General features: G+C 44.5%; 1 long non-coding RNA gene across 1 annotated transcript; it reads left to right on the top strand.

Moving 5' to 3' along the window:
- The first annotated feature begins 2,420 nt into the window (after positions 1–2,420).
- LOC140460991 (uncharacterized) lies at positions 2,421–24,817 on the top strand. Its single transcript, XR_011954437.1, has 4 exons — positions 2,421–2,584; positions 16,931–18,373; positions 23,266–23,421; positions 24,360–24,817. It is a non-coding gene; the product is annotated as an uncharacterized lncRNA (long non-coding RNA).
- Positions 24,818–25,458: the final 641 nt, after the last annotated feature.

Genomic DNA, 25,458 nt, shown 5'->3' with positions numbered 1-25,458 from the left:
CTCAGGAAGAGCAATTAGCGCCCATTACTACAACAATGGATTTGAAATGGACAATGTCTGCACTGAAACTGACAATGACTGTGCGGAAATTAACAAAGGCTGTGCCTGAACTGACAAAGACTGTACCGATTCTACAATGATTACCATGAACAAATCATATTACAAAGACAATAATCTCATCCCTGACCGATTTATACATCTTGTGATACAAAGTTTCTTGACGTGTGGTCCGGGTCGAGAGAAGACTCGCAGCTGACACTGTGCTGTTGGTGTCTTTCTCTCCCCAGAGCCCCGGTATTTCCTTGAACCTCAATTCTGACTCCGAGCCAGGTGTTTTTCCCCACAATAGGGGAGAGAGAATGGGCAGGGTGGCAGATGGTGGGGGGAGGGAGAGAGAGAGAATGGATAGAGAGGAGATGGTGCAGGCCTGGAAGAATAGAAATGGGACAGAGGGTGTGGTGAGAGAATAGATGGGGGCAGAGGGTGTGGTGGAGAGAGAATAGATGGGGAAGAGGGTGTGTAGAAGGACTGGTCAGAAGGCAGAGGATGAGGAATGAAATGACAGGGTTGCGTGAGAGAGAATGGACAGGCTGTTTGAAGTATAGAGGGAGAATGGACAAGAAGCTGGGGATGGAAAGAGATTGGACAAGGCGCGCTGTGGGTGGCGGGGGAGAATAGACAGTGGGAAATGTGGGTGATGGGGGGGAATGGACGGGGGAGCTGTGGCTGGCCAAGATCAAAAAGGTTGATGACAGTCAACATTTATCAGATTGTTTCTGGAACAGAAAAACTTGCACTGGCATGTCCCAGAAGAGGGGGTGTCTCGTATCTATTCTTTCAATTTGTTTTCAAATAATTGTTGTGTATCTTAATTGTTAAGGTATACCTGGCACATAGAGAGATGGCTGTGGTTGTTGGAGGTCAGTCATCTCAGTTCCAGGACCATCTCTGCAGGAATTCATAGGGTAGTGTCTTAGACTCAACCATCTTCATCAATGACCATCCTCCATCATAAGGTCAGAGGTGGTGATATTCACCAATAATTGCACAATGTTCACAACTCCTCACAAACTGAAGCAGTTCAGTTTGAAATGCAACAAGATCTTAACAATATTCAATGGGCTGATGAGTGGCAAGTAACATGAATGCCACGTCAATGCCAAACAATGACTCATCCCCAAAAGAGATAATCTGACCACTGCCCCATGATATTCAACAGTGTTACTGTCACTAAACACCCCACTATCAACATCCTTGGGGTTTACCATTGACCAGAAACTCAACGAGACTAACCACAGCCACAATGGCAACAAGAGCAGGCAACAGGTCAGGAATATTGTGGCAAGAAACTCCCCAAACGCTGCCCATATTCTACAAGGCACAAGTCAACAGTGTAATGGACTACTCTCCCACCAGCTTGGATATTTGCAGCTTCAACAACATTCAAAAAGCTTGATACCATCCAGGACAAAGTCACCTGCTTGATTGGCACCATCTCCACATACATCCACTCCCTCTGCCGCACTGTTCAGAAGCAGGAGTGTATATGATCTACAAGACACAACACAGAAATTCACCAAAGATCCTGAGAAAATACCTTCCAAACCAACAACCACTTCCATCTAGAAGGATCAGGCAACAGATACTTGGGAACACAACTTCTTGCAAGTACCCCTCCAAGCCACTCACCATCTTGACCATATTGCTGTTCCTTCAATGTTGCTAGGTCTAAATCCTAGAATACCCTCCGGAAGGATATTATGGGTCACCTACAGCGTGTGGACCACAGCAGTTGAAGAAGGCAGGTCACCATTACCTTTTCAAGCGGAACTAAATGCTGGCCAGCCAGCAATGCTCATGTACCATGAATAACTTTTCATAAATGGTTGGCATCTGCAAACTAAAAAAAAATCAACGTTCAGGTGGAACAGACGTCGGGCTTTGATTTGGTCCTTATTTGAGGACGGACAAAGAACGATATACTGACACTGAATGGGAAATAGAGTTTCGAGTTAACACCTGTAGTGTTTCACTCAGTGGATCAATTGAAAATCGATTAAAGATTGGCTCCTGCCGTGTACGTCATGAACACATGAAAAAGGACGGTTAAGAAGGCATATTGGACTCTTGATTTAATCTCTTTCATGGCTAATATACTACCCACAATCCCATGCGACCCAGATACTGCTCTATCGGCTGTGAGCAATGTTCATGGTGCGCATGTGTGAGATCGGAGCGGGGCCCCGCCCCTCGTCGTTTTGATGGACGGTGCGACCACCCTTTGGGAATCCCAGGAGGACCGGAAGGAGTCTGGTCCTCCTGCCAATCAGAACCCCCGTCATTGTCTGAATGCGGAGGTTCGACCATGAGCTTCTGAAGTTCTGTTGCTCCTCTCTCGCTGAATGAAGATTGAGCTTCAGTACATACTGCATCTTCCTTTCTCTGTTTTAAATCTGGGAGTACCGCACTCTTTTTTCTCGCCCCCTTTCCCATTTCTTTTCTTATCCTTGGGTTCAGCTGTTGGTTTGTAGGAGCTTAGGGAAGAAGGAAATCAATCGAGGTGAAGGGACAGACTCTGGAAAAGGTTGGTCTAGATCTGTGCCTGTTAATGTTTGATAGGCTTTGTTTCCTGAGCTTGATACATTCACTTGTCTGGCAAAAAAAGGATGGCCTCTTGATCCATGTTGGGGATGGAAGTGGATTATGCTGTGGGTGACTTGCCCGTAGTAGTCCAATAAGTATTGGATAAGTAATCAAGACTCACAAACCTTGAGTTATTGACTGTTTATTCGGGAGCTCACGGGGAGAGCCAAGTCGACCTAATAGTCACAAGTCACTCCGACGAGAAACAGAGTTATGTGATTATATAGGTTACAGTCATTTAACAATTAGCAAACTGTTTATTACAGGATATTGAGCAACGAAGTCACTTTGCCCAGCGACGTAGTGTCTGGACGGTGTTGGTTAGTAGCTGATAAGTGTGCAATAGGTCCTTGCAAAGAGAAGGATATTCCCATGGAAGGAAAGAATTTGTTTATCAGGTCGCAGTACAGCTGCAAGGCTGAGTGTCTCTGTTGAGTCTAGGAATTGAGGGTAGTTGGGACAATGCAGGGAGGAGGAGCTCAGACAATGGATAGATCAGCCATGATCTTAATGAATGGTGGAGCAGGCTGGATGGGCCAAATGGCCTATTCCTGCTTCTATTACTATGAAACTATAACCCTGCATTTCCCATGGCTAACGCACCTAACCTGCACATCCCTGGACACTGTGGCCAATTTAGCATAGCCAATCCAAATCATGGCCGGTGAGCAATGTAGTCATGTGGAAAATGAACATCAGAACAATAGAAAGGGACGAAGAGAGTAAATGTATCAGCAATTGAAACTGAATACGAATGTCACAAAAATTGAAATGATGCATGGTGAGTCTGAATATGTGCTGCATTGTAACAAAAGTGATTGAATTGACTGCACACATTGAAGTGAATAATAATGATCTGAGACTCCTCACAGAAACATGGCTTCAGGACGGCAAGAATTGGATGCTGGATATTGAGGTGTAGTCAGATGGGAAGCAAGGTAAAGGCAGAGGGTTGGCACTGCTCACCAAAGCACTGAGCACACAGTAGTCTGGTGTCAGCTCGGGTTTCAAGTGTTGATTTCTTTGTCCTCTGATCTCCTTGTTCCCACAGAATGAGATGTCGGTCTGACCTCAGCTTTGCTGGACTTCTGGTGAAGCTTTCACACCTCTTTTACAGCTTCCAGAACAAGAAAACATTCAGTCAATCGAAAGCCAACCCACAATCTCAGCCTGTCACCCATCCAGACACAGAGTGTAGTCAGAGCAGGGAAACAAACAAGAAAAATGAAACAAAATCAGAAATAAATAAAGGCTTAATGTTTGTTCATTAGGAAATAAACCAGAAATAGGGGTTTCCCAGGATGAGAGTGCCCTACTTGAGGAATTCTCTCTCCCTTCGATGTTAGTATTAGTACTGTTGGGGCAAAGTAACTCGTGTGTCAAATCATTTAAAGCAAAGTAGTCAGGAGAGGAGACCTTGAGCAATTAACTAGCTTTATTTGTTGCCATGGGGAATGCCTCTTAGTTCAAAACAAAGTCCGACGTATTACAATAAAATACAGAATGTTACAAGTTTTATGTAAAACACAAGCCCACTGTCCATTAATTATGCACCTGGGGGACAGTTGTAAGGTTCACATACATTGTCCAGACCTACACTTCCTAATGCCTGCAAAACTGAATGTTTTCTTATACTGCAGGTTCAGCTAGGCTCAAATTACTAATAAGGAACAGAGAGAACCAATCCATCATTCTATGAATTACTGCTTTTCTAACGCAGTATGTAGATTGTCCAACCAGAGGGAAGGCCATATTGGATTTGGTACTCGGTAATGAACCGGGACAAGTGGCGGGCTTGTTAGTGGGTGAACATTTTGGTGATGGCGACCACAATTCTGTGACTTCCACCTTGGTTATGGAGAGAGATAGGTGCGCACAACAAGGAAGTTTTTACAATTGGGGGAAGGGAAATTACGATGCTGTAAGACAGGATTTGAGGAGCATACGTTGGGAGCATAGGCTGTCAGGGAAGGATGTCGTGGAAATGTGGAACTTTTTCAAGGAGCAGATACGACGTGTCCTTGATATGTATGTACCGGTCAGGCAGGAAAGAAATGGTCGTGTGAGGGAGCCTTGGTTGACGAGGGAGGTTGAATGTCTAGTAAAGAGGAAGAAGGAGGCTTACATAAGGTTGAGGAAACAAGGTTCAGACAGAGCAGTGGAGGGATACAGGATAGCCAGAAGGGACCTGAAGAAAGGGATTAGGAGAGCTAAGAGAGGGCATGAAAAATCCCTGGCGGATAGGATCAAGGATAACCCCAAGGCATTCTATGCGTATGTGAGAAACCTGAGAATGACGAGAACGAGGGTAGGTCCGATCAAGGACAGTGGTGGGAGACTGTGTATTGAGTCGGAAGAGATAGGAGAGGTCTTGAACAAGTACTTCTCTTCAGTATTTACGAACGAGAGGGACCGTATTGTTGAAGAGGAGAGTGTGAAACGGACTGATAAGCTAGAAGAGATACCTGTTAGGAAGGAAGATGTGTTGGACATTTTGAACAACTTGAGGATAGACAAGTCCCCCGGGCCTGACGGGATATATCCTAGGATTATGTGGGAAGCAAGAGAGGAAATTGCAGTACCGTTGGCAATGATCTTCTCGTCTTCACTGGCAACTGGGGTGGTACCAGGGGACTGGAGAGTAGCGAATGTTGTGCCCCTGTTCAAAAAAGGGAATAGGGATAACCCCGGGAATTACAGGCCAGTTAGTCTTACTTCTGTGGTAGGCAAAGTAATGGAAAGGGTACTGAGGGATAGGATTTACGAGTATCTGGAAAGACACTGCTTGATTAGGGACAGCCAGCACGGATTTGTGAAGGGTAGATCTTGCCTTACAAGTCTTATTAAATTCTTCGAGGAGGTGACCAAGCATGTGGATGAGGGTCGAGCAGTGGATGTAGTGTACATGGATTTTAGTAAGGCATTTGATAAGGTTCCCCATGGTAGGCTTATGCGGAAAGTCAGGAGGCATGGGATAGAGGGAAATTTGGCCAATTGGATAGAAAACTGGCTAACCGGTCGAAGTCAGAGAGTGGTGGTAGATGGTAAATATTCAGCATGGAGTCCAGTTACAAGTGGAGTTCCGCAGGGATCAGTTCTGGGTCCTCTGCTGTTTGTAATTTTTATTAATGACTTAGATGAGGGAGTCGAAGGGTGGGTCAGTAAATTTGCAGATGATACAAAGATAGGTGGAGTTGTGGACAGTGAGGAGGGCTGTTGTCGGCTGCAGAGGGACTTAGATATGATGCAGAGCTGGGCTGAGGAGTGGCAGATGGAGTTCAACCCTGCCAAGTGTGAGGTTGTCCATTTTGGAAGAACAAATAAGAATGCGGAATACAGGGTTAATGGTAGGGTTCTTGGTCAGGTGGAGGAACAGAGGGATCTTGGGGTCTATGTACATAGATCTTTGAAGGTTGCCACTCAGGTGGATAGAGTTTGTAAGAAGGCCTATGGAGTATTATCGTTCATTAGCAGAGGGATTGAATTCAAGAGTCGTGAAGTGATGTTGCAGCTGTACAGGACTTTGGTTAGGCCACATTTGGAGTACTGTGTGCAGTTCTGGTCGCCTCACTTTAGGAAAGATGTGGAAGCTTTGGAGAGGGTGCAGAGAAGATTTACCAGGATGTTGCCTGGAATGGAGAGTAGGTCGTACGAGGATAGGTTGAGAGTTCTCGGCCTTTTCTCGTTGGAACGGCGAAGGATGAGGGGTGACTTGATAGAGGTTTATAAGATGATCAGAGGAATAGATAGAGTAGACAGTCAGAAACTTTTTCCCCGGGTACAACAGAGTGTTACAAGGGGACATAAATTTAAGGTGAAGGGTGGAAGGTATAGGGGAGATGTCAGGGGTGGGTTCTTTACCCAGAGAGTGGTGGGGGCATGGAATGCGCTGCCCGTGGGAGTGGTAGAATCAGATTCATTGGCGACCTTTAAGCGGCATTTGGATAGGTACATGGATGGGTGCTTAATCTAGGATAGAAGTCCGGCACAACATCGTGGGCCGAAGGGCCTGTTCTGTGCTGTATTGTTCTATGTTCTATGTTCTATGTTCTATGAAGCAGCACAGTCTAATGACCTGACGAGCAGAGAGAGCCTGCAGCTACAAGGTCAGCCTATCAAAACAGAATTCCTTAGCCAGGGCTCAGACAGCATTAAGTTAACAGGCTACATTTTCCTCTAAACATTGCTTTGTGATAAAATGGCTTCCACACAGTTTTGTGTCAATTTTGATCAAATTCTCCCACAATCCCTCCTGTTTTATTAAAAAGACGAGATTGGGGGTGTCAGCAAAAGGGGGATTATACCCAGAGCCAGGGGGATTGTCAGGGGTTGGTGCTTGGAGATCGGACTGTTCGTCCTGTGGTTCAGTAAAGACAGGGGGAAAAGGCTCCAGGGATTGGGAATCATCATCAGGGGTTTCATCAGGAATGGGAAATCTCGGCAACTGGGAAATCACTGGAGAGGAGGGCCACAACAGTGAACTGAGCCGAGCACAGGATTGTCTGCGGGGTGACTTTGATTTCCAATCGAACAGTTCCAAAGGCAGGGGGAAAGAAAGCTTCAAGTCGCTCAAATTACATAAGGGCTCGCTTGGTACGAGTTCGGGTTGGATGGGGATATGGACACATAGCCAGCAGCTGGAGTGGTTGACCTTCTGTGCATGAAGAAAAGTATTAAACTGTAATTTCTGTTTACTAGAGGTTATCAGGCCCAATCAAACAAAGTTAGTGAAAGAAAGATAAGAAAGAGTGCAGTGAAAGGCAAAATGATCAGGCTGAGCCATTCACGGATGAAGGCTGAAGATCTGTCTCTGACGGGGTCTTCTGGTGTTCCTCCAGGAGGTGGCGCTCGTTTGCATTGTGTTGTGTGTGTCCATGCGGGCTCCCCATGACCTTGACTGCTGATCGGGTAACCCAGCAGGACAAGGAACGGGCCTTTCCATCTCAGCTCCAATATGCCCCGGTCCTAATGCTGAGGCTTGGCGTACCCATGAATGTAAACCCTGAAGAGTTTTGGTTAACTGATGCAAATATTTCCCACTTGTCCAACATTAGAGTGTCAGCTATTTCAGCCATTGGGATGGTTTTGATTCATCGACTAAATACATCTACTCTTATTAGACAATATTCATAACAATGTACGCGAGGTGATTCTGTAAAAGCAAGTTATAGACAGGGGAAAAGGCTTACCAGGCAAGGAGGTTGCTAGCAAACACACTCTCTGTTTGCCTGCCTGCCTGCACCTCTCTCTCTCTTTGCCTGCCTGCGGCTCTCTCTCTCTTTGCCTGCCTGCACCACTCTCTCTCCCCCTTTCTCTCTCTCTCTTCTTCTCTCTATCTATATGCCTCCCTCATGCGCATAAGCACACATAGAAGTCCATGGCAGTGAATGTGTATCTGCAGAATTAAATTTGCAGATATATTCTATTTTGCTCAAAAATGCACAATCTGCAGGCAGTCAATACATGGAATATTTTGTGAATTTTGCTTTGGAAATAGAATCAGTCTGATTCAAGATGGGGACACAGCATTGTCTGAGCTGAGATGTCACATTTTGCTACAAAACCTTGAGTTATCTTGAGAAGGTGACAGACAGAAGATGTGGGATTTACACAGTAATGATACCTGCAACCCATTTGAAAAGATGAAAAACTTAACAATCCAGGTTTGTTCAATATATCATTTCAGTGGCAGGACACTAGAATGTTTTGCTATAAATAGTGTTTTGTGATATTATTCTCCACAACCACCTGAAGGAGGAGCAGCACTCCGAAAGCTGCTGGTTCCAAACAAACCTGTTGGACAAAACCTGATGTGTGGTTTTTATCTTTGTCCAGATTAGGGTGGGTTGACCCTGCTAAATTACCCATAGTGCCCAGCGATGTGCAAGTTAGGGTGGATTGGTCATGCCAAATCACTCAGAGTTGGTCATGCTAAATTACCCATAGTGCCCAGCGATGTGCAGGTTAGGGTGGATTGGTTATGCCAAATCACTCAGAGTTGGTCATGCTAAATTACCCATAGTGCCCAGCGATGTGCAGGTTAGGGTGGATTGGTCATGCTAAATTATACATAGTGCCCAGGGATATGTAAGTTAGGGTGGATTGGCTATGTCAAATTCCGCATAATATCCAGGGTGTGCAGGTTAGGTGTATTACTCAGGGTTACATGTAGAGCAGTGGGGGTGGGGGAATGGGTGTGGGTGGGTTACCCTTGGGAGGGTCAGTGTGGACTCGTGGGTCAGAGTAGCCTACTTCCACACTGTGGGGATTCCCTGAAGGGAGGGGATTCTCCTCCCCTTCTGCTGCAGGTCCGCGCAGATGCAGTGAGGGGACCCGCTGTCCACCTCGCCCCGCCCCGCCCCTCACCCATCATCTTTTCCCGCCCCTCTAATGACGTCACGAGGCAGATGTGGCCATGTCAGTTTGAGTGACACTCTCTCCCTCTGGGCAACTCATCATCCTGGGAGGGCTGGAGAGACAGGAGGCGGGGAAGTCTGTTCTCTTGTTGCAATTGGAGTGAATTCAGGGAGGGAGCAGTCTCCGCAAACTCAGGTAGGTTTCTTAATTACCCCAGTGAAGAGGGACTGAAGGATAGAGATTGGAAAGGGGGAAGGGTGGATATTTTTTCTGTTTTGATGTTTAAAATGCACCCGATTCCCACCAGTAACTGCAACAGGTACAAGTACAGCACATGTGATATTCCTCATTGAAGGTTCAAGCCGGTTTTGCATCCTCTGTTCTTCCTCCACCTTGGCTCCGGCACATTCAGCTTCCTTCCCTCATTCCCGTCCCTCCGCTCTGATGTCCAAGCTGACCCGCAAAAGTTTCTCCATTCTTTCTCCAGTGTCTTTTGTGGGTTTTGAAAACTTTCTCAATCCTTTAATTGAGTAGATGAGTTGGGAGGTTATGTTGTAGCTGCACTAGACATTGGTTAGGCCACTTTTGGAATATTGTGTGCAGTTCTGGTCTCTCTGCTAGAGGAAGGATGTTGTGAAACCTGAAAGGATTCAGAAAAGATTGACAAGAATGTTGTCAGGGTTTGAGCTGAACATGGTTGCGCTGTTTTCCTTCGAGCGCCAGAGGCTGAAGGGTGACCCTACAGATTTCTATAAAATCATGAAGGGCATGGTTAGGATAAACAGACAAGATGTTTTCCCTGGGATGGGGGAGTCCAGAACTACAAGGTTTAGGGTGAGGGTGTGGGGAAGATTTAAAAGAGACCATTGGGGCAATGCCTATGTTGAGGGCAGTGCATGTAAGGAATGAGCTGCCAGAGGAAGTGGTGGAGGCTGGTACAATCACAACATTTAAAAGGCATCTGGATGTGTAAATGAATAGGAAGGGTTCATTTTTTTTTAATTGGCAGCTCTCAGAATGAACAGGATGTCTGTCACTCCTGTGTATTTTAAACTTTTTTTTCCTTTTAACTCCCATGCTACCTCCTAACTGCAGTAGTGCTTATTTTTTTCCCCAAAACCCATGTTGTGTGTGTGTGCAGGTGTGAGACACAGTGTACGAATCTTTATTCAATTTCCACCACCAGGAAAAAAGGAAACACCCGAGTGGCCAATGACAAGCAGTGCCCTTCACAAATAGGAAGAGTTTACAGGGATATGGACCAAGTGCTGGTAAATGGGACCAGATTGATTTAGGATATCTGATCAGCATGGATGAGTTGGACTGAAGGGCCTGTTTCTGTGCTGTGCATCTGGTAGACAATGGTCCTTAGAATTCTGTTCCCATTAGGCTCTCTCTTAACTATATTGCAAGTGGGCTTGGTGACAGTATGAGAATCTGAAAAGAAACAGGACCCATAATTGCGCAAAGGAAGGATTCCGTACATGGAGATGGGTATAGTTACCTATGCCACATAAGGCCTGCTGTATCCCAGCCAGTGGAACGCAAGCTGTTTGTCTATATGGGCAGGAGGTATATGGCCCCTTTGTCTTATAGGATTAGGTGAGACAAGTCTCAAATAGGCAGGAGATGTTATGTGGAACATGCACACCCATAGCTGGTTCCATTAAAGCAATTCTCATATGACCCTGCAGTAGAGATATAAGAGATCAGCAAACAGGTGGCAGGAGGGCTCATACAGTATTGGAAAACTTATCCTTAAACATTTTGACTAAAATGTTTAATTTTGAATTATACAACACATTTGCTGCACAATAGAAACTAGGCAGGGACAGTAAGACAATTAAGAACGTTTGCCTGAACATCAGTGAATCTGTATAAACAGGACACCGAATGGTAACATTCATGGCTGTTCCTTTGTGAAATTAATAACAGTGTTTGATTCTGACCTCAAAATGAAACTTGCTACAATTTGACTTCTCCCTTGAATTATTGTCCTTCACTATTATCTGTCAAGTTCAGAACATGCAGTGCTTTTGTTAACTTTTTGTGTTTGTGACAGTATAGCCTTTGTAAACTTGTGTATAAAGGTAGTCTTCTAGGAGAAAGTGAGGACTGCAGATGCTGGAGATCAGAGCTGAAAATGTGTTGCTGGAAAAGCGCAGCAGGTCAGGCAGCATCCAAGGAGCAGGAGCTCATGCCCGAAACGTTGATTCTCCTGCTCCTTGGATGCTGCCTGACCTGCTGCGCTTTTCCAGCAACATATTTTCAGCTATAAAGGTAGTCTGTTTGTGATAGTACAACAAAGTAGCGTGCCAGGGCTCTTGAAGGAAGAACAATGTCCTACTCTCATGGGTTATTAGAATCCAGTTAGCCTGGCTTATAGGTATCGGTGTTATGTTGAAACAATGATGCCATGAGTAAATGAAAGGGATGATTAAAATGAAACTAAAACTGTCTGCAAAAGTCTTTGTAAAATTCCAGACTACCAAAGGTCCGATCTCCGGGATGAACCAAGAGAAGCTTGCAAGTTGAGTTCATAAGGAATTCCTTGGGCCATCTCAAATCTGTACTTTATCAAGAGTTCTTCATTACTATTACCAACAAAGTGCGGTCCATTGTCCAAGCTAATGCATGCAGGTATACCGAAGCAAGGAATAATTTCCTTAAGCAAAATCTTCACCACAGTCTCAGCAGCAGTGTTAGGGGAAGGGTAGGCTTCAATCCATTTAGAAAAAAACATCAACAATAAGCTAAACATATTTATAGCACTGACATTTCTGCAACTCAATGAAGTCCAGTTGAAGTGTCTCAAAGGGACCCTCTGGCAAGGGAGTTCTACCTGGAGTGCAAGGCAAGCCTTTTCCGGGGTTATGTTCCTGACAAATAAGACACCGGCCGCTAACCCTTTGAGCTCGTTGTTGGAGGCGGGGATGCCACCAAGCCGTCAGGAGAAAGTCAGCGACCAAACAGCGCCACCGTGAGTTGCATAATGTACACAGTTAATAACTCATAGAGTAAGATCACCAGACATACAAGTTTAACCCACTGGAGGAGTCCAGAGTTGGAATTGTCCTCCTGCCTATCAGAGCCCCCCATTATCTGAATGCAGAAGTTGGACCATGAGCTTCTGAAGCTGCTATTGCTCCCCTATCTCTCTCTGAATGAAGATTGAGCTTCACCCCAGACTGCAATGCCCTTCCCCTGTCCAACATCTCTGAGCACGATACTCTCTTTTCTCACCACTTTTTCCAGAGTGGTGAAGGGAGGTGATTTGAAATTAGAGAACTCAATGTTGATCCTCAGGGCTGCAGGCTGCCCAGGCACAAGATGAGGTGTTGTTCCTCCAATGTGCAGTTTGCTTTGTTGTGGCAATGGAAGAAGCCAAAGATGACCATACTCGGAAGGAGAATTAAAATGGGTGGTGACTGGGAGGTCCAGTCGGCTTCTGTGGACCCAGCTGCGATGCTTGGCAAACCGTTCCCCAAGTTTATGCTCAGTCTCCACGATGGAGAGAAGACCACAGTTGGCAAACACATGGCAAATGGAATGCCACAATGTAAAGTTACAACCTTTTCTATGAAAAAAAAAGCAGAAAGGAGGTGAATTTCCAATGCTAGAGATCAGAGTCGAAAAGTGTGATGCTGGAAAAGCACAGCAAGTCAGACAGCACCCAAGGAGCAGGAGAGTTGATGTTTCGAGCACCAGCCCTTCATCAGGAATGATGTGTGGATGTGCAAAGAGGCCTCAGCGTCCTCCTACACCAGTCATTGCCAGTTGTCAGACAGGTGCAGCAAGCAATCAGCAAGGCAAGTGGTATATTAGCAAGAGGAATTGAGTTCAGAAGTGGGGATGTCTCCCTGCAGTTAGAGGGTCATTGAATATATTCAAGGCTGAACTCATCTGATTTTGGAACAACGAAGAAGTGGATGTTTGTGGGGAAAGGCAAGAAAATGGTTTCAAGACCAGTACAGAATAGTTAGTCAAACAGCACAGAAACAGACCCTTCAGTCCAAATAGTCCATGCTGACTATATTCAGAAACTAAGCTAGTCCCACCTAGATTGGGCCATATCCCTCCAAACCTTTCCTATTCATGTACTTATCCAAATGTGCAGGTTCATAGTTCCTTGAGAGCGGAGTCTCAGAAAGATAGTGAAGAAAGTGTTTGGGATGCTTTCCTTTTATTGGTCAGAGTATTGAGTATCGGGGTTGGGAGGTCATGTTGCAGCTGTACAGGACATTGGTGAGACCACTTTTGGAATACTGCATTCAGTTCTGGTCTCTCTGCTAGAGGAAAGATGTTGTGAAACTTTGACAGGAGTTGGAAAAGATTTACAAGGCTGTTGCCAGGGATGGAGGGTTTGAGCTACAGGGGGAGGCTGAATAGGCCAAGGATATTTTCCCTGGAGCATGAAAGGCTGGTGTTAAGCGGTGAGGATAAATTATACAAGGGGGACAGATTGCACCTGAATAGGTGGGGGACCAGCATTCTGGCAGGTAGGTTTGCCACTGCAACACAGCTGCGTTTAAACTAAATAGCGGGGGGGAGGGGGGGGGGTACAAACTGGAAGTTTAAGAAGAAAGTTAAAACAAGAGAAGTCAAGAAAGACAATGGAGCAGAAAACTCAAAAGAAAAGGATCATGCCGTAAGGTCAAGTGAAATAGGGATTGATAGGGAGGGTGAGGGGAGTAACAAATTAAAAATATTAAATATGAATGCACGAATCATTAGAAGTTAGGTGAATGAGCTTGAGGCTCATTTGGAAATTGGCAGTTATGATGATGTGGGGATAACTGAGATGTGGCTTCAAGTGGACAGAGCCTGGGAAATGAATATTCAAGGGTATACGTACTATCATAAGGACAGACTAACTGGCAGAGGGGGTGGGGTGGCCCTGTTGGTAAGGAATGATATTCAGTCCCTTGCACAGGGCGACCTAGAATTGGGGGATGTAGAGTCAGTACGGCTAGAACTGAGAAATTCTAAGGGTAGAAAGACCCTAATGGGAGTTATCTACAGGCCCCCAAACAGTAGCCTGGATGTAGTGTGTAAGTTGACTAAGGAGCTGAAACTGGCCTGTCGCAATGATATTAGTACAGTTGTTATGGAGGATTTCAACATGCAGGTAGGCTGGGAGAATCAGAATGCTACTGGACCCCAAGAAAGGGAGTTTGTGGAGTGCATCCGAGATGGATTCAGCTTGTGCTGTAGCCGACCAGGTGTTGTGCAACGAACCGGATTTGATCAGGAACCCCGAAGTAAAGGAGGCATTAGGAGGTAGTGACCACAATACAATAAACTTTAATCTGCAGTTTGAAAGGGAGAGGGTAGATACGGAAGTGATAGTATTTCAGTTGAGTAAGGGAAACTATGGAGGTATGAGGGAGGTGCTGGCCAACGTTCAATGATGCAATCCCCTAGCAGGGATGGCAGTGGTGGAACAATGGCAGGTTTTTCTGGATATAATGCAGATGATGCAGGATCAGTTCATCCCAGAAAGGAAGAAAGATCCTAAGGAGAGGCAGGGGTGGCCGTGGCTGATGAGGGAAGTTAAGGACCATATAAAGACAAAAGGGAAATAGTATAACATAGCAAAGATGAGTGGGAAATCGGAGGACTGGGAAGCTTATAAAGAACAACAGAGGATAACTAAAAAGGAAATACGCAAAGAAAAAATAAGGTACGAAGGTAAACTGGCCAAAAATGTAAAGGAGGATAGTAAAGGCTTTTTTAGGTATGTGAAAAGAAAAAAAAATGGTTAAGATTAAAATTGGGCCCTTGAAGACAGAAACGGGTGAATTTATTACGAGGAACAAAGAAATAGCAGAAGAGTTGAGTTGATATTTTAGAACTGTCTTCACTGGGGAAGACACGAGCAATCTCCCAGGTGTAATATTGGCTGAAGGACCTGAATTGAAGGGAATTTGTATTAGGCAGGAAATGGCGTTGGAGAAACTGTTAGGTCTGAAGGCCGATATGTCCCTGGGACCTAAGGAGGTGGCTCTAGAAATCGTGGATGCATTGGTGATCATTTTCCAATGTTCTATAAATTCAGGATCAGTTCCTGCAGATTGGAGGGGGGCTAATGTTGTCCCACTTTTTAAGAAAGGAGGGAGAGAGAAAACAAAGAATTATAGACCAGTTAGTGTGACCTCAGTGGTGGGAAAAATGCTGCAGTCAATTATAAAGGACTAAATTACGACACATTTGGATAGCAGTAACAGGATAGGTTAGAATCAGCATGGATTTATGAGGGGAAATCATGCTTGACTAATCTTCTGGAATTTTTTGAGTATGTAACTCTGAAGATGGACAAGGGAGATCCAGTGGATGTAATATACCTGGACTTTCAGAAAGTCTTTGATAAAGTCCCACATAGGAGGTTAGTGAGCAAAATTAGGGCACATGGTATTGAGGGCAAAATACTGACATGGATTGAAAATTGGTTGGCTGACAGGAAACAATGAATGGTGATAAACGGCTCCCTTTCGGAATGGCAGGCAGTGACCAGTGGTGTGCCGCAGGGATCAGTGCTGGGACTGCAGCTTTTTACAATGTACATTAATGATATAGATGAAGGTATTAAAAGTAATATTGGCAAATTTGCTAATGACACAAAGCTGGTGGCAGGGTGAAATGTGAGGAGGATGTTAGGAGAATACAGGGTGACCTGGATAGGCTAGGTGGGTGGACGGATGCATGGCAGATGCTGTTTAATGTGGATAAATGTGTGGTTATCCACTTTGGTGGCAAGAACAGGAAGGCAGATTACTATCTAAATGGAGTCAAGTTAGGTAAAGGAGATCTAGGTGTTCTTGTACATCAGTCAATGAAAGTAAGCATGCAGGTACAGCAGGCAGTGAAGAAAGCTGATAGCTTGCTGGCCTTCATAACACGAGGAATTGAGTATAGAAACAAAGAGGTCCTTCTGCAGCTGTACAGGGCCCTGGTGAGACTGCACCTGGAATATTGTGCGCAGTTTTGGTCTCCAAATTTGAGGAAAGACATTCTGGCTATTGAGGGAATGCAGCGTAGGTTCACGAGGTCAATTCCCAGAATGGCGGGCCTGTCTTATGCTGAAAGATTGGAGTGACTGGACTTGTTTACCTTGAGTTTAGAAGGTTGAGAGGGGACCTGATTGAGATGTATAAGATTATTAAAGGATTGGACACTCTGGAGGCAGGAAGCATGTTTCCGCTGATGGGTGAGTCCTGAACCAGAGGACACAGTTTAAAAACAAGGGGTAGGCCACTTAGAACAGAGTTGAGGAGAAACTTCTTCACCCAGAGAGTGGTGGGTGTATGGAATGCTCTGCCCCAGAAGGCTGTGGAGGCCAATTCTCTGCATACTTTCAAGAAAGAGTTTGATAGAGCTCTTAAGGATAGTGGAATCCAAGGTTATGGGGATAAGGCAGGAACAGGATACTGATTGTGGATGATCAGCCATGATGGTGCTGGCTCGAAGGGCAGAATGGCCTACTCCTGCACCTCTTGTCTATTGTCTGATGGATGCTCATAAGGGGCATGGATTGGGTGAATATCCAAGGTCTTTTCCCCTGAGTATGGGAGTCCAGAACTATAGGGCATATGTTTGAGCTGAGAGGGGAATGTTTTAATAGGGACCTGAGGGGCAGACCTGCTCACTCTCAGCAGTATCCCAGTGTTGTGAAAGATATTCACTTTCAGGTGGATTTATCTTGACATTAATCTTGACGTTTTTGCTTTTCTGCACCTGTAAGATCCTGAATCAGCATCTTCAGGGGAGTTAGTTAGAGCGGAGTGAGAACAGACTGGGAGAGAGAGTGGGATGGTGCTTTCAATTTTGTGGAATAACAAAAGAAAAGAATATTCCGCAGAAAGTAGAATTCCTTGTTCTGAATTTCTACCCTGCACTGACAATGGTGACTTTTGTAATCTCTTTTTAACAGAGTATTCGACGATCTGAAGACAGAAGTTTCAAAATCAACAGATTGAAGGGCTCTCCATTGTCTGCAGTCCTCACTTTGACATCAATGTCTGACAGTCACTCACTCCATCGGGACGACAACAATTTTCCAACTATGATTCTGTGAGAAGGAGCAAAGCCTTTTGGTTCCAGTTTGCGCATGTTTTCAGCATCAATGGGACTGGATGAGAGACCCCACTGTTGCAGCGCACTGAGTGTGGAGCCTGAAGCAGTTATACAGCCTGGAAAAAGAAATTCACGGTGGGGAGGGGCTCCACACGCGTTTGTGTGTGGCTGAAGCATTGGCCATGGAGAAACCAGAGGAATCCTGCCCCGTGGAGAAACCGTGGAAGTGTGGCGACTGCGGGAAAGGTTTCCATGTCCCGTCTGTCCTGGGGACTCATCGGCGCAGCCACACCGGGGAGAAGCAGTTCTTCTGCTATGTTTGCGGGAAGGGCTTCAGCGATTCCTCCAACCAACTGACCCACCAGCGAGTCCACACGGGGGAGAGGGCCCTTCATCTGCCCTGAGTGTGGGAAGGCTTTTCGTGATTCCTCTGCCCTGCTGACCCACCGGCGGATCCACACAGGGGAGAGGCCCTTCAGCTGCCCCGAGTGCGGGAAGGCCTTCAGTAATTCCTCCAACCTTCAGACCCACCGGCGGATCCACACGGGGGAGAGGCCCTTCATCTGCCCTGAATGCAGGAAGGCTTTTCGTGATTCCTCAGCCCTGCTGAGGCACCGGCGGATCCACTTGGGGGAGAGGCTGTTCCCCTGTACAGAGTGCGGGAAGGCCTTTTACACCTTCCAGAACAATAAAACATTCAGTCAATCGAAAGCCAACCCACAATCTCAGCCTGTCACCCATCCAGACACAGAGTGTAGTCAGAGCAGGGAAGCAAACAAGAAAAATGAAACAAAATCATAAATAAATAAATGCTTAATGTTTGTTCATTAGGAAATAAACCAGAAATAGGGTTGTCCCAGATTCTGAGAGTGCCCTACTTAAGGAATTCTCTCTCCCTTCGATGTAAGTATTAGTACTGTTGGGGCAAAGTAACTTGTGTGTCAAATCGTTTAAAGCAAAGTAGTCAGGAGAGGAGACCTTGAGCAATTAACTAGCTTTATTCGTTGCCATGGGGAGTCAAATAAAGTCTGACGTATTCTAATGTAATACAGAATGTTACAAGTTTGATGGTAAATCACAAGCACAATCTCCATTAATTATGCAACTGAGGGGCAGTCGTAAGTTTCACTAACGTTGTCCAGACCTACGTTTCTTAATGTCTACAAATCTGAATGTTATCTTATACGGCAGGTTTAGCTCGGCTCGAATTACCGATGAGGGACAGAGAGAACCAATCCATCATTCTATGAAGCAGCACAGTCTAATGGCCTGAGGAGCAGAGACAGCCCGCAGCTGCAAGGTCAGGCTATCAAAACAGAATTCCTTAGCCAGGGCTCAGACAGCATTATGTTAACAGGCTACATTTTACTACAAACATTGCTTCGTGACAAAATGGCTTCCACGTAGTTTTGTGTCAGGGGTAGCTAGGTTTTCTGTTTTTATTTTTAAAATGCAGCCGATTCCCACCAGTAACTGCAACAGGTGCAAGTACATCACATGCAATATTCCTCATTGCAGCTTCACGCCGGTTTTGCATCCTCTGTTCTTCCTGCGCCTTGGCTCCAGCACATTGAGCTTCCTTCCCTCATTCCCATCCCCCCGCCCTGATGGCCAAGCTGACCCGCAAAAGTTCGGTTTGCCCCTTCGTTCTTTCCCCGTTGTCTTTTGTGGGTTTTGAAAACTTTCCCAATCCTCTGATTATAGGAGTTGAATTTATGTTGTAGCTGCACCAGACATTGGTTCGGCCACTTTTGGAATATTGTGTGCAGTTCTGGTCTCTCTGCTAGTGGAAGGATGTTGTGAAACTTGAAAGTGTTCGGAAAAGATTGACAAGGATGTTGTCAGGGTTTGAGCTGAACAGGCTGGGGCTGTTTTCTCTCGAGCGCCAGAGGCTGAGGGGTGACCCTTCAAACCTTTATAAAATCAGGAGGAGCATGGATAGGGTAAATAGACAAGATCTTTTCCTTGGATGGGTCATAGCTTCAGGGTGAGGGTGAGATTTAAAATGAACCTAAGGAGCAACTCCTATATTCAGAGGATGGTGTGTGTAAGGAATGAGCTGCCAGAGGAAGTGGTGGTGGCTGGTACAATTACAGCATTTAAAAGGTACGCAGCTGGTGTAATGGAAAATGAACATTTATTGTGAAATCTATAAATGCATAGGGAAACAAAGAAGTAAGGGCCTGACTTTGCAGACAGGCAGAAAAAAAATGTAAAGTTAAACTGATCTAACAGCAGACTTACAAGGCCAGTAACCTACCATATCAACAGTCAAGGAATGAGAAAAACAGTTCCATACATGAAAAGGTCCTCAAATGTTCCAGGCTCCTGGTCTTGAGCTGTTGATAAGGAGAAGTGAATCCAGCCAGGACTGACACAGTTAAGGCGAGTGTTGTAGAGCAAAGAGACCTTGGACTGCAGGTTCATAGTTCCTTGAAATTGGAGTCACAGGTAGGCAGGATAGTGAAGAAGGCGTTTGGTATGCTGGCCTTTATTGGTCAGAGCAGAGGGTACAGGAGTTGGGAGGTTAAGTTGTGGATGTGCAGGGCATTGGTCAGGCCACTTTTGGAATACTGTGTTCAGTTCTGGTCTCCCTGCTGTAGGCAACATGGGTGATACTTTGAAAGATTGACAAGGCTGTTGCCAGATTTTGAGGGTTTGAGCTACATGGAGAGGCTGAATAGGCTGGGAATATTTACCCTGGGGCATCAGAGGCTGCATGGTGATCTTATAGATATTTGTGAGGGGCATGGATAGGGTGAGTACTTAAAGTCTTTTCCCCAGGGTAGGGGAGTCTGTGGCACAGCAAGGAACCGTAATGACCTCCTCAGGAGACAGACACGTGCTGCAACTGACAGGGTACCCTTCGTTGTTCAGTACTTCCCAGGGGCTGAAAAATTACGCCATGTTCTTCATGACCTGCAACACATTATCAATGAGGATGAGCACCTCACCAGGACCTTCTCCACACCTCCGCTACTTGCCTTTAAACAACCACTAAACCTCAAACAGATCATTGCTCTCAGGACAACTCAATACAACCCTGTCACGGTGGACGCTGCAAGACGTGTCAGATTGTGGACATAGATACCACTATTATGCGTGGGAACACCTCCCACCTTGTACATGGCAGGTACTCATGTGACTCAGCCAACGTTGTCTATCTTATACTTTGTGGGCAAGGATGCCCGGAGGCATGGTACATTAGGGAAACCGAGCAAAGGCTACGACAATGGATGAATGGGCACCGCACAACAATCAACAGACAGGAGGGTTCCCTCCCAGTTGGGGAACACTTCAGTGGTCCAGGACATTCAGCCTCGGATCTTCGGGTGACCATCGTCCAAGGTGGACTTCGGGACAGGCAGCAGAGAAAAGTGGCCGAGCAGAGGCTGATAGCTAAGTTCGGTACCCATAGGGAGGGCCTCAACCGGGACCTTGGGTTCATGTCACATTACAAGTGATCACCATTGCACCACACACACACGTAGATATTCCTACACAAACACACATGGACACAGGTACACACAGATGTGCACACAGGCACTCACACACTCACACATGCACCCCCTCACACACTTAAGACACTGTGCACTCACTTCACACTCACAACTCCCAACCCAGATAGACACACACACACACAAAGACCCACATGCACACATATACTTTGTGTGCTGAATTTGTACTTGCAGAGTTACATTGCACTTTGCTCAAAAACTGCATCCATTGTTGTAGAACTCTGAGCTCAAAAACTGTACGAATTTATGTAAAACTCTGTTATATAATTTTTTAGATTAGAATCAATCTAAACATCAGGTCATAGACAGAGAACACAGGGGGCTAACTCCTTCAACATATTGTCTAGCTATCACCATTGTTAACAGCTAACCCGAGAATGCAACTTTAAAAAAAGGGTTTTGTGATTTACACATGAAAGAAGTGAAACTATCACTGTATTCTGACAGATGAAAGGCTTAACAGACAATCATTTTTTCATGTATAATTTCAGTTACATCACACTGCAAATTATTGCTAGAAATTCTGTGTTACGATCGAGCCCTCTATAATCACCTGATAGAGCGTCGCTCCGAAAGCTAGTGTGCTTCCAATTAAACCAATTGGACGATAACCTGGTGATGTGTGATTTTTAATTTTGTACACCCCAGTCCAACACCAGCATCTCTAAATCCAGGCAACAGGAGTTTTTTCAAAACCCGAAAAGTAACGAAGTTTAACGACCAGAACCCGAAAATAAACGAACTCCCCTCAGAGTTCAGCAATTTTCAAAGAAGATTCTATGTTCTGTGATGAAGTTGTGCAATTGCATTTGAAAATTGCACATTATTTATATGTTTTTGAAGAAATAGTAGTCTTAATTACGAGAAAGACCAATCCCAAATAATAAGGTGACATGATATTAATCCAATGATATTTTCTTTAAACCGAAAAGTAACGATGTTTAAATGACGCGACCCCAAAATAAACGAAGCTACAACCCGAAAAATAACGAAGTTCAAATGAAACGAACCCGAAAATAAACGAAGTTCAGGCAATCGGAGTTTTTTTTAAACCGAAAAGTAACGAAGTTAACACAACCCAAACCGAAAATAAATGAATTTTAAGCGATCGAATTTTTTTCTATTAAAAGGATAACACCAGAAATAACCAATCTCTGGAGATTGATTTTGTTTTACTTCTGAAAGCAACGAAGCTCGGGAGAAAGAACTTTTTTAAAAAAAACAAAATTTAACAAAGCTTGGGAATTCAGATTCCAACCCTCCCCTTAGAGTTCAGCAATTTTCAAAGAAGATTCTGTGTTCTGTGATGAAGTTGTGCAATTGCATTTGAAAATTGCACATTATTTATATGTTTTTGAAGAAATAGTAGTCTTAATTACGAGAAAGACGAATCCCATATAATAAGGTGACACGATATTAATCCAATGATATTTTCTTTAAGAAGGATATCTAATTTACATAAATTGTCATGCCATGTATTAGTTCAATGTTAGTTCAAATGGTCAATTAATGTGTGAGTATTAATCTTATGAAAATTCTATTGTCCTCTTATCTTTGAACTGCAAGTTAATTCTGTGAATCAGCAGTACGGTTCACAGGCCATTTTGTAGTATTCTTTTAAATCGAGAAGCCATTTTGTTGAAATAAAAATCGACATATTTTGTTGCCTAAATTCCAACTTTAGATCCTCACACCCACCTCCCAATTCAATCTATCACGACCAGACTAGACAGCAGTTTCTTCCCCCAAGCCATCAGGCTCCTTAACACGATATGATTTGACTCTTTTCCATCTGAATATTTTTGCACATTTTTGAATTTCTGATCAAAAAATGTCCATTATTTATCATTCTTTTATTATGCTGTAACTTGAGTGTTTTGCACTCTGGTCCCTCAAAGTAGAGATGACAGAAACATTGGGAGCGTTCACAAAATTAATCCCGGGAATTGACATGTTTGCTAATGATGCAAGGTTGAGTCGCTTAGTTGAGCATTCGTTCGAGTTTGGAAGAATGAGAGGAGATCTTAATGAATAAATATCAGAATTTGAGTGGGCATGAAAGGTTAGTTGCCAAAAAGGTAGTGTTCATTCGTGGGAGAATCTCAGACCAGAAGGAATAGCCTCTAATCTTAAGTGTTTGCATATTTATTATGGAGATGAGGTGGACATCTTCTCTCAGAGGGTAATGAATGACAGGGCTATGGAAGTTCAATCACTAAGTATAATCAAGGCAAATGTTGGGCAGAATTTTAATCAACAGGGGAATCAATAATAAGGCATGAATGTGGATTTTTGGATTATAATATTAATCATTATGGTAATAAATGGTGGAGCAGATTCGATGGGGTGAATGGATAATTTTGGCCGAAGTGCTTATAAACATCCTGTGGGACCTTGACAGGGGAGATATGGATAAAATGCTTCAACTTATGTATGATATTCAGACTTAGGGTTCCACAGGATATGTCAGTCAACATTTTTCAGCATTTTCAGGAGAATGGGAATGAAGGTGATAATAGCTACAGCAGAGTAAGAATGGAGGGAGACTGTAGCATTAAGATTCACATTTTTGAGGGAGGGAGAGAAGAAAGAATGTTCCACAGAAACCAGAATTGTCTGTTTTGAATTTCTATACTGTCTAGACAGCAATGTCTTCTGTAATCTCCTTTTACAGGATACGAGAAAGGGAGGATTTACAGACAGAAATCTCAAGACAAGATCTGATAGAGACAATCAATTCATTGACATCGGCCTTTGAATCTAGTAGAATTTTTTTATTTCTCTCCTGTCCTGTCTGCTTCACAAGGTTTCAAACATCAGTGAGACTGAGGTATGCATACCTGAGTGACAGTGTTCCAAAGAATTGACTGTGGAAAGAGCTTTAAGCGGGTACACAGCCTGAAATAGCAACACCCCATTCGCAGCAGCAATAGATGGAACACGTTCCATACATGTGTGGTCTTTCAACTGATTGTCAAAGCTGGAGAGAGACAAGGATTCCCACATCATGGAGAAATCGTGGGAGCAAAGCAGTATCTTCGCCCTTTCCATTCCTCATCCTGGGAGGGAGAGGGAGAGGGAGGAAACGCTATTCACTTGTAACAACTTGAATCGAGGGAGGGAGCGGACTCTGCAAAGGTGTCAGATGCTCTCTGTCCTTCTTAACGGTATATTAATTTTTCCCCTCAGTTTGACACGTTTATTTAAGTACAATTTGCATTGTGGAAAAAGATCGCTTCTTTCCTCATGTTCAGATTTAAAAGGGTAGTTACTCATGGGATGGAGCAGAATCTAAGGGATTGGCACGTTGCTATAAAATGTAGACATATGTTGCTCCATATGGTGTATATCTGATATTATTCACTTTTATAAAAGCTTTGTGGCTATTATTTTTCACATTCTAATCTAGCACTGAAGTTATATTCTGTATTTCTTGTCATCTTTTTTATTAAATAGGACAGCAGAAAGTCATTCAGCAACTTTACTGGTTTGTTTTTCTCAAGTAGCCTTGACATTTCATTTTCATTGTCCTTGATTCAGCTCCATTTCCAGCGCCTTTGTAGGCAGCTTGTTCCAGGTTATTGTCACCGAAATGAAGATTTCCTCCATACACACTTAAGGCTATCTGGCTGCATGAGGGTTTTCGGGTTTCTGTGTCCTGAATAATATGTGATCAGGCATCTGACAAACTATAGGAATTGTCACCAATGTTATGGTCATTTAACAGTACTGACTGTGATCACGTATTTTGTGAATTTATTTTTGCAGAAACACATGTAGAAAGAAATCTGAAAGCAAATGATACATCAACTTCTGACAGAGCATCTTGATTCATTGGGATTTGAATATCAGCAACCATTCCAATTGAGAAGAAATGTTTGCGTTTGTCTGCTTGAGAGATTTTGGACACTTTGGCAGGAAGAATACGGAGACACAGTGCACTGACTGTGAAAATTGCTTGAAACCAGTTACTCAGTTTGGGGAATCAAAGTTTCATCCCTCACGGTGGAAAGAGATTGTGTACCCATTCTGTTGGTAATTTCAAACCCAGAGCGACACAAGGAAAACTCTCCCCATGGGGAAACTGTGGAAATGTGGGGACTGTGGGAAAGGGTACCCTTCCCCGTCAGTGCTGGAGACTCATTGAAGCATTCACACAGGGGCGAGGCCATTCACCTGCTCTGTGTGTGGGAAGGGATTCAGTTGGCTGTGCAACCAGATGATGTACTGGCATGTTCACACCGGGGAGAAGCAATTCACTTGCTCCAAGTACAGGGATACATTCGTCAATTCTCCTGGCCTGCTGAAACATCCTTGGGTCCGCAATGGGGAGAGGCCGTTCACCTACTGTCACTGCAGGAAGGGGTTCATGAGTTCATCCACCCTGCAGACATATCAGTTGGTCCACACTGGGATAGGCTGTTCTCCTGCCCTGACTGCAGGAAGGGATTTGGTTGGGTGAACAACTTCCGGAGGCACTAATGAGTTCATGTGCCATCACTGGGAGCGAAGGAGCAATGGCCAAGTGATATTATCAACTAGATTACCCACTCAACTCTGGGAACTCCCGGGTTTGAATCCTGCCACGGCAGATTGGAATTTGGTCAGAAATCTGGAGTTCAGAATCTAATGATGAAACCATTTTCAGGGGGAAAACGTCCTCATCTGATTCACTCATGGTTTTTTTTAGGGAAGGAAACTGCTGTTGTGGGAAAGGATTCACTCAGTCGTCCCAGATGCATCCTTTACCCGGTCTGGCCTACACATGACTCCAGAGTCTCTGCAATATGGTTGACTTTAAACCCCTATCCCCACCCCTGCCCCCGGAAAATGAGTGGGGAGAAATTTACTTGGATCTAGTATATGG

Source organism: Chiloscyllium punctatum, chromosome 36, assembly GCF_047496795.1.
Source record: "Chiloscyllium punctatum isolate Juve2018m chromosome 36, sChiPun1.3, whole genome shotgun sequence".
Taxonomy (NCBI): domain Eukaryota; kingdom Metazoa; phylum Chordata; class Chondrichthyes; order Orectolobiformes; family Hemiscylliidae; genus Chiloscyllium; species Chiloscyllium punctatum.
Note: the sequence above shows the minus strand (reverse complement) of the source record. Positions and strands in the feature narration are given on the sequence as shown.